The following is a 15932-nucleotide window of genomic DNA, read 5'->3' as shown; positions in this document are numbered from 1 at the left end:
ACATAGTATGTATTCATAAAACTTATTTCAGATTCCACAATGTGATAAAAATTAGGAATTGGAGGAATAATCATGGACAATTCTCCTAACCACTTTGGAATTCCCAATCCCTTCTCTTTCTGGATCACTTTTGTAGGCATCTGATAGAGGCCACAATGGAATCACAAAAATCATAATTTTATTGATATGTTAAACTTCACTTTTTTATTTATATTATGGTAACCAATTCTAACTTGCTTATATACACACAAGCACAGATTCTATCTATCTATCTATCTATCTAGTTATCTATCTATCTATCTATCTATCTATCTATCATCTATCTATCTATCTATCATCTATCTATCCACTCACATATCCACATAATATGTTATATAAATATATAATCTCTGAGAGGTTCACTGCTTTTCATCTTCTTTAGCAATGATTATCCTTTCTGCATTGTCTGTTTGAAATTCAGCAAGAGGTCCATTTTTCTTAGGAGTTAAGCAGAGAGAGAGAGAGAGGTGGAGATGATTTCCAACAGATTTTATCTCCTCCCAGCCATAGAAATATATTAAAAATAGCTTTAAAGGCTGTGTTAATATGCAATGATTATAGTCATTGGCTATGTAATATTCTGAGCAAGGCATGGCTTTTTGTGTTGAATAATTGTGTTTTATATAGAATGTAGAAATTGTATTTCTTTCATTAATTTACATTTATAAGGGATATGGGATTATTGCTAAAGTGTCAGGCCAACTCATTGTATCTAATCACCTATATTAAGCAACATAAAATATGATTGGTAGTAATAAATAATAAATAGAATTTTGTCATATAGTATCTATTATCCTACATAGCAATTTTACAGATTAGGATAGGTTTCAGTGATGCTTGAAGTTCTGACCCATCTAGTCGTATTTGAGGCAAATTACTCACCTTGGGGTGCAGTGTTTGGTTTGTTTAGTCTGATTGACACATCTTAATGAAAACAGTGATATTGTATATTCCCCTTTTGTACCCATCCAGATTGATAGCTAACACTATATTTTGTAGTCAATTTCCTACTTCATTTATCCACAGTGCAAAGAAGCATACCTTCGGTCTTTCATAAATTTCTCACTATTCAGCTGCTTCGGAATTTATGGAGGACAGAATTCTGAAAATACTAAACAATCTGCACACACAAAAAGAAACAAAAACAGAGAATAACTCTAGATTTAAAATTGTGCTGGACTCTACAACCTCACTAAATTTTCATTCTTGTTGCCAAGGCATATTGTTCTTTGCAGACATAAAATACTGCTGGCACTTAAAGGAACATCTTGATCTTCCATGCAGAGCTATTATGTCCTTTTTCATTTCTAGAAATAATTGTTCCCATTCTACGTTAATGATAGAAAAAAGAAGAAAACCCCCTCTGGTCAAATCTGGATTTCAGAAAGGACAAGTTAGATCCTTGCATGCCTTGTGCAGACACTAGTGGAAGGATGTCCTGGCTAAGGTCAGACTAAGGGTGAGAAAGAGAAGGAAAGGGAGGAGGAGATCACCTAACTTTCTCAAGCTCTACAGCTTATTCGGGCATTAGTACATAAAAATGAGGTAATGGTGATCAATTAACTCAAATGTCTTCAGCCTGAGGCTCTTGGACAACATGCAGCTTTCTGGACTCTTAAATTAATTTCTCACAGCCCTCCAAAACTACTGCAAGATCGGAGTCTCAGCTGAACAATAGTACAGCAGGCTTCAATGAATACAATCCTGGGTAATCTCTTTTAACTTTGGAAACCACTCACTCTTTGGTACAATCTTCAGTGTTGATTTCATAGGAGAATTATGTAACTTGACCCTATCAATACTAGCTGTAATAAAGAATGTATAGTGTGAAGCTCTCTGAAGCTTTAAGGTTGTAATATGCAATAGTTCTATGCAATATTTTTCTGCAATTTTCTTTTCTAAGCACTTGCTTTAGATTTAAAAAAAATGAGGGCAAATATTGCAGGATATTTTATTTTATTTATTTTATTTCACTACATTTATATGGCCATCTATTTCACATATGTGACTCTAGACTGAACACATAATTCAAGCAAAAACAATTTAAACAAAATCATTAAAATGATAGATATAATCAAAAATGTGGAAGAATGTATTCAAAATCTTATATACAATTCAACTATTTTGCTGGCTCCCTACACTTGTTTTGCCACTAAAAATTATAAGGGGGGTTTGGATGACATTGGTGAGGGCCTCTTCATTGTCCTCTGTTTCTTTCCTTGACTGAATCAGAATCAGAATAGAGCTGGAAGGGACCTTGGAGGTCTTCTAGTCCAGCCCTCTGCTCAAGCAGGAGATCCTATACCATTTCAGACTAGTGACTGTTCAGTCTCTTCTTAAAAACCTCCAATAATGAAGCACCCACAACATCTGAAGGCAAGCTGTTCCACAGGTTAATTGTCCTTACTGTTGGGAAGTTTCTCCTTAATTCCAGGTTGCTTCTATCCTTGATTAGTTTCCATTCATTGTTTCTTGTCCTGCCCTCTAGGATCTAGCCCATAAATAATATGTTAAGAGCCCTGCCAGTGCAACTTTTCTCCCATAATCTTTCTAGTCACAGACAACATTTAAATGATGATTGGTAATAGGCAAAGTAATATATGTATTAACTGCCAAATAACCATCAGCAGGAACTAGAGATGGAGACCTTACAAGATTGCAGATATATAGTCTTAATTCTGCAAATTATGATCACGCTAATAAACAAAGAATGACTGCAAGCTAAAGGCAGTATCAGGAATTAGTGAAATCACATGCCTTTAGTTTAAAGAAATTAGACAAAATACAAATTGAATATTGTTCATGTTGGATACATTAAGATATAAATGAGCAAGTAAAATTTATTAACTGCCTTACTTGAGTTCATTAAATGTACACATACTTTACAAAATATTTAGATTAATCTGTATTGCTTCTGTTTCTGACTTATTCATCTTTTAGACTTTTGGTAAAATCATCTAATACTCTTTCACTGGGAATCCATTATTGACACATACTGCTTCTTTTTTCTTAAGCAATACTTACTGCATCCTGGAATTTCTCTGAACTGCCATACTGTAGGTAATTCTTCTATTATTAATGGAAAGCCAACTAGGTGTGAGGGACCATCTTGTTTTACATAGAATCAATTTGAAATTTAGTTTATCAAAGTCTTGCTTTGGGCATCTTAAGATACAGTTATGAAAAAAGCTTTATCAATGCAGATTTGGTATGCAATGCAATTCTTATAAAGGGTAAGAACTTCAGTCAAAATAAAATTTAATCTAAGAATATCCTGAAAATATAGTTGGACCTGAGGAGCAAGTAAAAAACCAGTGCAGTTTTTTTGTGACAGTGGGAACGGGTGGGTACATGCCTTTGAGTCAGTTTTGAATTCTGGTGACTGCCTTGACTAGTTCCTGCTATTTTCTTGGCAACCTTTTCAGAAATGTTTTGCTGTTGCCTTCTTCCTAGGACTAAGAGAGAATGACTGACAAAAGGTCAGCAGCTGCATTTGTGACAAAGATGGGACCAGAACTCATACTCCCCCAGTTTCTAATTTGATGTTTTAGTCATTTAGAACTTATTTAATATTATTCTTTTTGGCTGTCCATTTGGAATTGGGATTCACATTCTACATTAGTTGACACTTCAAATGTGTCTCCATAAGAAAACACATTATAGTTGTCCAAACAAAATAATCAAAATATGTATCACTGTGGGCAAACACCTACACAACAATTATTTGTCCATGTGCCCACAAGGATTCCAACATCATTATTGAGATTTGCTAGTTATAATGCTAATAACTTTGTCCCTGCAGCAATTAAATTATTTAGAATCAAGGTATTGAACCTTTTCTGTTTAGTATACAACTTTGAGTCTACAAAAATGTAATGGTTTTAGAAACAATACAATCAAAATTGATAAGAACTATGCTTCGTGTTCCTCATTTTGTACCAAATGCACTTTTTCAGGGGGAACTGCCTATGTTTTGTGTAGGACAACATGATAATTTTTGGGATTATTTGTAAGTGATAAAAAAGAAAGAAAGTATTTATTCCCAATATCAAAGACTAAAGTGGCATCCGAAGATGTTGATGCTTCAAATCCATTTTGATCTGAAATACAAATGAAATAAGTGATAACAAACTTAATATTATATTTAGACAAGATGCAGTGAGACTGAAAGCTTTTAATAAAATGTATTGTATACCATGGCTATTCTGTTTGCCTTCTTCCTTTAAAACAATCTGTCTCATCAATATTCCCAGCAATGTCACCAGGGGAGTAGGATTATTTATTTATAGCCAATTTAGTTATATTTCTTCCTTCAAAGCATAAGTATGTAAACTCATTCTTCGCCAAGAATTTTTACAATTGCCGATTTCCTTCCCCACCTGCACTACCTGTCCTAATAAACATTTTGTGCAAAGGTGACTGTACAGGTAGAGGCAATGTGACAGCTCCCCAAATTAGTGGAATCAGGGTTGTCTGCTGATTATGATCATAAATGCAAGATGACAGCCATGAAGGCATGACTGAAGCTCTGCTTGCTTAGGTGTGACATAGGTGGAGTTTTGATTGCACCATTCATGGCTGCCATTTTGATTGCTTTGATCACCCCTTGTGGACAGCCCTGAGTTGAACAAAGTAGCTTTGGGGAACAAAGATCCCACTGTACATTTCACTATGTGATCTACTGCAGAGCTAGATCATATATAACTTTTTGCTTTATTGGTTTGTCGTGAGCTGTTTAATGCCAGCAGTGCCTTGGAGTACATTCTTGTTAAAGGCTAACAGCATATTGTGCCAATGGTATTCAAAGGTGAATACTCACACTTGACTGCATTAGAAACACACTTCATCCAGATGTAAGAAATGTAAAGGTAGTTTTCTGCCACAGCTGAAGGCAGGTCCAAAGGAAGCTGCTAAGCAGAAAATGAAGGACAATAAATTAACATTTCTTTAAAAAAAACTTAGCTAAGTGTGTGATTTTATTTAACTTGATATATAGGAGAAAAGTATGACCTTCCGTTTGTCCTTAACTTTCAAAATATAAATTTAATTGACAAAGAAGGTGATGGATTTCCCAAAGTATGCCATTTCATCTTTAAGATCTCCAAAACCTTTTGGTTTCCTTAATTGCTTGCTTGCTTCTTTATAAAGTCATTTCTATTCTTGTAATGAAGCCACATGATAAGGACATGGGAACAGCAAGGAATGACACTGGGTTGAACCAGAGGACAAAGCAGGCCATGCAAACATTAAATCTTAATCTGTGACGCAACAAAATATATAGGAGTGTATGATGATCCATCTCCCAATAATCCTCTGTGTGCATTCATCCTGATGTAATTCCAATCTCTGTACATTCAGAGCAATAATCTAAAGGAGCCTTCTAAGCACATTTAGTTGGATTACTTAAAAGGCTGGGAATTCTGCATTCTCAATTGAATACAACTAGAATCTTTCTTCAGACCACTGCTCTGAATGCATGAAGGATAAGTTTGGAAGGGGTGGGGCCAGCATATGGAGGGCCAGTTAGCGCGGGTAGAACATATCACCCCAGCTTCATACACACATATGTCATTACATATACAGGTAGCATATCTGAACATGGCAAATGGCAAATTGTGCATTGCACTATCAATCACTATCCAGGTTTACTGGTTATTCAGTTTTAATTAGACAAAATTGTCTTGCTTAAAAATATTTATAGTGGGCTCAACATTTAAATCCAACAGTTCTGGGGACCAATGTGATATTTCTGGTCATCAATATGAAAGTTGTGAATTAAAATTGAACTTAGTACTGATAAGGCTTCTTGGACCTTTTGATCTTTTGTTTTAAAAAAGTAGAGTAATAAATCAGTTTAATTGGGAAGTAGCCATATTGTACTTATAACTAATTATAGTAGCATTAACATCAATGAGGCTTTAAATTCTGGATCCATACCATTAAACAATAAATTCAAGTACTTTATGTTTGTGTCCTTTTCCTAATGAGCCAGGCATAATCTCAATTGTCTCAATTGCTAATAGCATGATCTCCATAAGGTTGAGTAATATATAAGTAACCTCACTGGAATAACTAGTACATCTCATAAAGTGGCTAACATAGTATGAATGATCAATTAAAAATAGTGTAGAAACTGAAAAGGGGGGCGCTTTCCATCACTATGTATACCTCTTCCTCTGCACCCATTCTCCCCAGCATCAATGTTTTCTACCATCCTGTTTCATTATGTTATTTTTTCAAAACTTCTTCGAAGCTAAGACCCCAGACAACACCCACCCAATATTTTTACTTTCCAACAATTTCCATGGGCCAGAGCCCTTCTTGTTTATTAATTGGATCTTATAACTGCTGTTCTCAACTTTTAGGGGTTGATGGGCATAATTGGAACTTTGAGAATTGCCTGATTTACAAATGGCTTTTTGTAATTTCAGAACAATTTATGAAACACCAAATTATCAGAATGCTACCACCTATCTTCAGCAGTCACTGATTCTGCCAGATATCTTTTTTTTTCATTTAAAAGCAATTTCTTTTTCTTTTTTTAAAAGATGTAATATTTAACAAAAAGAGACAAGGAAAGGGGCTTGTGGGCAAATCAATGACCCCCTTTTCAAAGACATTTTAAAAAATCATATAAGGGAAAGTTGACAAACCCCACAGTCAATCCCACAAACCCCAACATTCTTAAAATGACCCTAATTATAGGCTGGGAACAAAAAAAAATTGCTATTCAGGAACAGACAGAAGCAATTCAGTACAATAAGTTATTAATGTTTCATACTTAACTGTTTAGTCATCAAAAAGGGATTTTGAAAGCTTAATGCTTTTATCTAGCTTCTCACTTAATATATAAGTAACTGCTATCTGAATTCCATAAAAGCCTATTAGTTTATATCGACATATACATTTAGTGAGAGTAGTTACATATAGAGATCTATCAATCCTTATGCCAGCTATCAAGTATATGAAGAAAATGTTCTGTTCCTTCATTAATCTCAAAGGATTACAAGAAGCAGAGGCCATTTTAAGCAATATAAGTATAAACTGTCTGTTAAGTAATATTCTGTATTTATTATTTATCAGAAATTTTCTGCATTGTCTATTGACTATACTTTTTGACATTGCTTATTAACCATTAAACCACAAAGGAAGAAAAGCATGTAACCAGTGGTGGGCCAGTGGCTAAGATGCTGAGCTTGTCGATCGAAAGGTCGGCAGTTCAGCAGTGCCACGTAATGGGGTGAGCTCCCGTTACTTGTCCCAGCTTCTGCTAACCTAGAAGTTTGAAAGCACATAAAAAATGCAAGTAGAAAAATAGGGACCATCTTTGGTGGGAAGGTAACAGTGTTCCGTGTGCCTTTGGCATTTAGTCATGCCGGCCACATGACCACAGAGACATCTTCGGAAAGCACTGGCTCTTTGGCTTTGAAACGGAGATAAGCATCGCCCCCTAGAGTCGGGAACGACTAGCACATATGTGCGAGGAGAACCTTTACCTTTATTAATCACACTTCCACCAGGTAGCTGGACAATTAAAGCTGTGTAAATTATATTTTTAGTTTAGGCTACTGCTAAATAGGTTCCATGTCTTTTAAAAAAAAAGTCTTCAGCTAAAAGTATTCAGCTTTTTCCAAAAGCCCAGAGTTTATATATAAAAGGTTAATAATATATACAATACATATACTAAACAGACTCAATATTTAACATTCAGTGCCATGAGAAATATACCAGTGTAGGATATTGTAGGATATTGTAAAGAACAAATTTCAAACACTGAAAACAATAAATGCCATTTTAAATATTGCATGAATCACAGAAGGAAGATGACCTCTCCATGCTAACAAAAATCTAAATATATGAAAGGAAGATTGTTTCCCAATTACAGTATTTCAGAGAATTGAATACATAGCACAACTGATCCCAGGAAAAGACAAATGGTATTAAATATATTGTTGCTGGTTCTTCAGACATGCATGTTTTCAGAATTGAGATTCTCATATCTCTCAATACATATAGTTATGAATTCATGTTGGCTTCAACCATGGCATACTAGTTAGCAAGACAATGTTACCCAAGAAATGTTAATTACATTTATGAAACTTTAAAACAGTGGTGAAATCTAAACCGGTTTACTACTGGTTCGCTGTCTGTGAATGCACGCTGTGTGCACGCATGCGCAGTGCACACCACGTACCAAATGCGAGGTGCATGTGCACACAGTGCATGCCAAAAGGAGGCATGGGTAAGTAGAACAGCGCATGGGTGGTGATCAGCTGTGGTGTGCAAACTTTTTTTTACTTTTAAAAGCATTTTTTTACAAAAAAATGCTTTTAAAAGTAAAAAAAAAAGAATCTGACGATCATGCGGCTTTGCTGTGATCGTCAGAGCCCTTTTTTTAACCTTTTAAAAGCATTTTTAAAAGAAGCGGGTGACCGGGGGGGGCATGGGTGGGTGGGGCAGGGATTTTTGCTACCGGTTCTCCGAACCATCCTCCGCCATCGCTACCGGATTGGCCAATCCAGTCCAAACCGGAAGCATTTCACCCCTGCTTTAAATGTACTTTAATATTTCAATTAAATATTCCATACTTCAATACCAAAACATAGTGTAAATTATGATGAACTGAAAACTATTTTAGCTATGTAAGATTTTTAAAACAATCTAAAAGAGATTATTATCCAGATGGCAGTGATTTGAACAATATTCATTTCTTAAACCTAGTCATGCTATCAATCGGATGTTTGAAGAAATGTTTCTCTACAATTATTATATAATGTATAAAAGAAAGACCTCTGATCAATATTTGAAAAACAAGGCACCAGCTGTTTACAGTATTTATAGCTAAGTACAGACGTATTTTAATATGTCTAATATGAAGTCTAAGAGTAGGGAAAATCTGCAAAATCAGGTACTGGTGATGGTGGCAATTAGAAATGGAAGCAACAATTTCTAAACAGCTGGGAGGATTAAAAAATGGTCCACAGAATGACTGAAATACTGAAGGTTGGGCATAAGTAAGTAATCAGTTTAATGGAAGCAGGAAAGTCTGAATCAGCCATCTTGTTTAATGATGGACTTACATAAGCACCCTTGAGTTTGATATTCATTAATTTATTGCAAAAATCCAGAATATATGGCGCTGCCAATAAATAATCATCAAGAACAGACATTGGAGAGATAAAAAGTGTATAGATAATTTAAGATTAAAGCAAATTAATTTGAAATAATATTTGGTACAGGAGTTTTTATATGATATTGTTTTATTGTAAATCAGTCCAGGCTATAAATTTGTGCGCTATAATATTGTATAGCTTACCATGCTTTAAAAATATTTATTTTAAAAAACATGGGTTCAGAACGTTATGATGCGCTATTAGTTGTTTCCCTTTTACTGAATGTAGATTTAATAAAGTTTTTAAAGTTTGCTTTGCTTTCCATGCATTGCAAAGTGAATAAATTAGATCAAGTTTGTACTGTTCCTTGATGCCATCCTCTGGTCAAGAAATTTTGACTTTGTTGTCATTGCTTTTTTTCAATTCTTGAATTTGCAGAGAGGCATCTGGAGAAGTAAAAAGATGGTGAAGATTCTGAGTGAGCTTTGTGTCATGCCATGCTTTCCAAGTACTCCCTGCATTCTGATGCTCCCAATTTTCCCAAATTGATGCTTTTTAGATTTCACCCATGACTATAATTTCCTGATAGAGGATGTTCTTTCATTGCAGTAAGGCTGAACTGCTCTCTGGTCAGCTTCTGTATGTTGAATGAAAGTATGAGATATGAGCTTGATTGGACCTTTTAGCAGATCCTGAATTCCATTGTACAATAAACCATTCGTTTAGAACAACAACTTATCCATTCCTTTATTAGAAAATAATGTTATGACAACATTTTCTATAAAAATAATTACTAACTGCATGTTCTGCACACTTTTGATCAAAAGATATGGGTGAAAATGATATGGCAGATCGGAATAAATACCAGAATTGCCATCTTCAAATAAAAAAAAGTCAGAATAAAAATGTTCAAGAGATAACTTGCATATTTTTAACAATATATTATTGTTCCAGTCATGGTGTCACAATGAATTATAGAATCTTATTTCTTCAGCCCTGCAATTAAGTTAACTGAAGGAAAGAAAAAGAAGCTGAGAATGATTGATGTGATTTTCAATCTGATTATCTCTAACCAAATATCTATTAGAAATTAGTTTTTGAGATGGCGTTAAACTATCAAAACACAGAGCTCATTGGATAATTTTGGTCTAGTTCTGTTCTCCCACATCTACTTGCAGTCTTTCATAGGACTGTTATTATGATGATAAAGGAAGAACCACCATCCCCCAATAAACTCCAATTTGAATCCTCAGAGAAAATAAAATATAAATGTAATGGTAAACATTTAAATACATAAGATCAGACCTTCAATAGTAACTGTGAACTATATGTTAATTATGCATCATAGACTTTGAAAGAACAATTCCTGAAAATAATGATCATGCTTTTTCTCTAATACCTTTCTGGGAATCTCTCTCTTCTAATATTATCATGACTTCTTCATAGAGATTTCCTCACTCCAGACATCCCACCCACATTATCATATAATCTACAAAAAAATGGAAGTAGGTAATTCAGCTATTATTGCTATGCATTATCATTTACCTGAGCATGACTTTTAACTGGTGAGTAATGCCGTTTTTAAACTGTAACAAGGCTATTGGTTGGTTGTTTTACTGCAAATCAACCTGACATAACTATCTTAATGAAAACTCTTGAGATGAAGGCAACACTACGCCCTTCATTGAAAGATTATTTCAATCTTTCAATGAAAGATTGGTTTCAGAAATCTTTAGGTTTTAGCAGAACCTAACAGTAGATAGAATTAATGCTAGTTATAGAATTTACAGGAGTTGAAGTCCCATTTTAGGTACATGATTGGAAAAACCTGATTACTATTTTACACTATTTTTGCAAAGTATGTCTCATTTTGCTTTTGCTAAAGGTCCTTGGAATTGTAGATAGTTTTTATCTATAGTTTTATTCATTTTTATATAAATGACTGTGACTGGATTGAGTGCTTTTACTTTTATTATATATTTTTAAAGAGCAAAATGAGTTAGAACTGCTTTAAATTATCAGTATATTGCATTTGATTAAGTGTTGCACAGTTAATTTTGATCCAACAAGCCACAACCATAGAATGATTTAGCATGAAACTTGAGCCAACTAATTCACAGCATAATTTTGAGGATAAAATGCAACTGATCTTAATATTGGGTGGGGGAATTCTGCTTATCCCTAAAATAGAAGGAATATATTTATATTTTGAACAGTAATACCCAGTCCTACTTCCTCAGAATCTGGCTTTGCATCAGGGGTGAAATGCTCCTGGTTCGGACCGGATCGCCCGATCCGGTAGTGATTGTGGCGGGTGGTTCAGAGAACTGGTAGCGATCGTGGCACGAGGCTCCACCCACCTGCCTGGTTGTCATTACTTCTTGGTTTTAACCAGGAAGTAATGTGTTTTGTACCCTCTGCGCATGCACAGAAGGTTTTGCTTTTTTGCTTTTAAAAGTTAAAAAAAAGGCTCTGACAATCACAGCTGTGCCTCATGATCGTCAGAGCTCTTTTCTTACCTTTTAAAAGCATTTTTTTTACAACCTATTTGGCCAAATAGGTTGTAAAAAAAATGCTTTTAAAAGTAAAAAAATAGGTCGCACCACAACTGATCTCACACACACACACACACTTGCGCGCTGTTCTACTTACCCCATGCCTCCTTTTGGTCTGCACTGCACATGCGCATGCACAGTGCAGTTTTGGCACATGGCGCACATGCACAGCCAGTGAACCGGTAGTAAACTGGTTCAGATTTCACCACTGCTTTGCATCTTTTAGCTTTCATTCTGCAGAGAACATTTCTGCTTGCTTGTCTAATCAAATTCTCAAATAAGTGGAAGCTCTCCAATATGAAACCAGCCCAAAGAGAATCAGAAGTTCAGTGAGGACTTCCCTACAACCAACTCTCAGACCTGACATGTATCTTCGACTTCTTAGTTTTCTTCTGCAACATAACAAAACTAAGAAGCTAGAGAAGGAGTTCAAGAGAAAACAAAATCTCTCCTCATTCATAATCCAGCAAAGCTGGAGCACTTAGAAAGGATAATTATAGAAGCATTCTGCACACTGCCTTAAAGCTCACAGTAGGACTGAAGATGAAAGTGTCGCCCTAATGGGATAACAGAGATTTCTGCTGACAAAGACCCTAGTGAGATAACAAACAAACCAGTCCCATATAATTACCAGGCTTGCTTGAATCAAAAATTGCCCCAGACAATTCAATTACCACTCTATATGTTTATGGCTGGAAATGTTTGAAACAAACTGGTATTACAGTACTCTTCCAGGTGCCAGTTTTCAATTTCTTTGGGTCAAAGCCATTCCAGTATAGGCATTGGCCAGACTGCAGGGAGGTGTTAATTAGAAGCAGGAGCTATCTGCTTCCAGGAAACTGTTCCTTGCCTGTGTAATCAAACACCCCTCCCGCCCCAATTGCTAGAAACACTGTCCTCACTACATATTTGAAATAAAATGAACATTCTGGTGCACCCATATAATTGCTTTTTTTTCTCACTGGGAAGCCTGTAGTTGTGTAATTTTCTGGGCTGGATAGAACTTTGGTAATTTTCACATTAAGCCAGAGTGTGGTTTGAAAAAAATGTCATGTTCCTTACTGCAAAAATCCAGCATGTTTTGAATTGTAAGTAACTCAGAGTCGTTTTTATCAGTCATTGACTGAGATGGGTGGACATAGAAATTGAAAAAATAAAACAAATAAATAAAATGTTTCATCTTGCTTGAGGAAACCACAAAGGAAGAAAAGTGTGTAACTACGATCAGTGAATAAAAGATTCTAATCGGTAAGATATATAATAAATACAGTATTTTACATTCTGTTTTTCACTGAATTTTGGCAAATGTAAGAGGGCAAGTCTACTTACAATCAAGGGTAGACATACAGATACGTGCACAAAATGGAATGTGCATTTTGTTCCTTGAACAGAACAAATGTTTTGAGGCTCAAACGTGTGATAATGTGTATGCTTTGGTCTGGGCATGGACTTACGAAACTGAGGTATTCTGTTCACACTCAGAATATTTTGCAGAATCTTAACTAAGGTGCACAAAAAAAGGAACAACCGAGACCTTCAAGATTGAATCAAGTCACATTCCATGGTCTGTCTTTTTAAGCTAAATTGGAAAATTATCAAACAGTATGAAAAACAAAAATATACAACTGAATCAGCCTCTTGCTTGCCACCATGATTATTTTGTTACTAGTTTCATCTGGTTTTCCAATCATTTCTAATTTCAAATGGGGTTGCTATTTTGCTCAGCCAAATTATAAAATGCTTTGTAATTAATAACACTTTATCTCTGCTTCTTGAAATTGTGATAGCATCATAAACTATTACAATAGTTTGCCATAAGTGATGAAGAGTTTCCTGTCCTTTGATCTACGTTTAAAATCCTCATGTTCCCAGGCTAGCACTGGAACTGGAACTTCTGTACTGATATATGTTTAAAATGCTATCTGTCCTCTTAAAGTCTAGAGCAATGTATTCATATGATTATGATGATACAGTTTTAAACACACAAATGCATTTGAACCTGCACAAACACACTCTTACGATAAATCAAAAACTATAATAATAATCAGCAAATACAGTAGAAGTATAATAGAATACCAAAATAAACAATGTGGTTTTGAGCTGCAATCAAAATTATTCAAATTTCAGCAGAACTTATATTTCTATAGGACTTCCATATGTACGGATTTCAAGACCCCTTTTCAGCACAGAATGATATTGGAGTGTGTCATCACATTCTTTGACAGGCAATATAATATCTCTGTATTAGCAAAGAATGGTGCAAGGAACAAAGTTTTCTCTTTTTTTGGCTCAATAGAAATTACAAAGATGGGAATCTGGAGATGGCAAACACACATTCTAGTTTTGCTGCTCTTTGGGTGGAAGCACAATTCACAGCCTCCACCCTGCCATCTAATATAATCTTAAATTACCATTGTTGTAACTACATGATGTAGCCAAACAGCATGATTATCTAAGTGCTTCTTTCATTTTTAAATCACACCTCAGAGGAACTTGTTACTGGAAATAAGAAACATAATCTATTTCTGTATAGAAGTAAATAGTAATAGGATACCTCAGTATTCTGTCCTGGGCCTAGAGCTGTTTAATATTTTTATAAATGACTTAGAATGGAGATAAAAGGGAAGCTCAGCAAATTTACAGATCAAAGACAGGGGCAATTGTTAATACTTTAGAAGAGACGCTCAGAATTAAAAAGTGCACTTCAGGTAGTCTTTGATTTATGATCACAATTGATTCCAAAAATTATGTTGCTAAGTAAGACAGTTGTTAAGTGAATTTTGCCCCATTTTATGACCTTTCCAACCACTGTTGTTAACTGAATCACTGCAATTGTTAAGTTAGTAACATGGTCAGTGGTGAAATTCAATTTTTTTTACTATGGATTCTGTGGGCATGGCTTGGTGGGCGTAGTGTGGCTTGGTGGGCATGACTTGGTCGACATGGCAGGGGAAGGATACTGCAAAATCCCTATTCCCTGCCCACTCCTGGGGGAAGGATATTGCAAAATCTCCATTCCCACCTCTGGGACCAGCCAGGGGTGGTATTTGCCGGTTCTCCAAACTACTCAAAATTTCTGCTACTGGTTCTCCAGAACCTGACAGAACCTGCTGGATTTCATCCCTGAACATGGTTATTAAATGAATGTGGCTTCCCCACTGGCTTTGTTTATCAGGACATCATAAAAGATTATCACATGACCCCGGGATACTGCAACGGTTATAAATATGAGTCGATTGCCAAGCACCTGAATTTTAACCACATGACCATAAAGATGTTGCAACAATCATAAGAGTAAAAAATGGTCATTTTATTACTTTTTTCAGTGACATTGTAATTTCGAATGGTCGCTTAACAAACTGCTTTAAGCCAAGGACTGCATGTATCTCTGAGTTTGAATTAGGCCTTTTCCAACAATTTCAGTTCAATGGCTAGAAATATTGCCAGGTTGCACCTGGCTCAGGAGTAGGTCCTAAGAGAAATATCTGGATGTCCTGGCAGACCACAGATCAAGTCTGGCATAGCAATGTGCTGCAGCTGTCAAAGAGCCAATGCAATCTAAACTGTATCAACAGACATACTGTATAATATTGACCTCACAGGTAATGAGAGCAGTGCTATACGCTGCAATAGTCAGCATTTGGAATTCTCTGTCAGGTCAGGGTCACCAAACTGCAGGAAAATATAGAGGAACTGGAAAAAGAGCACAGAAAAACAGCAAAGATGGTCAGCAATTTGGAGGCTAAATATTATGAACAACAATTAAAAGATCTATGTATGCTTAGTTTAACAAAGAGAAGGCTAAAGAGACACATGAAAGGTGTCTTCTAATACTTGAAGTGCTGTCATAGGGAAGGGAGAGTAGATTTGTTTTCTGTAGTGCCCTAGGGTAGGACAAGAAGCAATTTATGGAAGCTTTAAAGATTCAATCTTTAATTTCCTGACTATAAAGAGCTATTAAGCAGTGGAAAGGCTTGCCTCCTGGAGATTTTCAAACGAAGGATGGGTAGCCATTTGTTTGAGGTGATCTGAGGATATCTGCCGTGGGGAAAGGAATTAGACTAGAAGACCTTCAAAGTCCCTTTCAATCCTATGATTCCATGATTCTATTATTTGGCTTTAACTCAGAATGAATTAGAATTACAAACTCTCAAAACAAGGTTCAGGTATCTGGAGATGAGGTTGCTATTTTAATAGAGTCTAGACTCTATTTTCAGCCTCATGG

The 15932-nt window shown here is 35.6% G+C and overlaps 1 long non-coding RNA gene across 1 annotated transcript; it reads right to left on the bottom strand.

The window, feature by feature from the left end:
- Positions 1-1978: 1978 nt before the first annotated feature.
- Positions 1979-4946, bottom strand: LOC132711191 (uncharacterized). Its single transcript, XR_009622020.2, has 2 exons — positions 4859-4946; positions 1979-4139 (listed from the first exon to the last, which is right to left on the bottom strand). It is a non-coding gene; the product is annotated as an uncharacterized LOC132711191 (long non-coding RNA).
- Positions 4947-15932: the final 10986 nt, after the last annotated feature.

Source organism: Pantherophis guttatus, chromosome 3, assembly GCF_059756535.1.
Source record: "Pantherophis guttatus breed Tessera chromosome 3, ASM5975653v1, whole genome shotgun sequence".
Lineage (NCBI taxonomy): Eukaryota > Metazoa > Chordata > Lepidosauria > Squamata > Colubridae > Pantherophis > Pantherophis guttatus.
The sequence above is the reverse complement of the archived record's forward strand: the minus strand, read 5'-3'. Positions and strand labels throughout refer to the sequence as shown.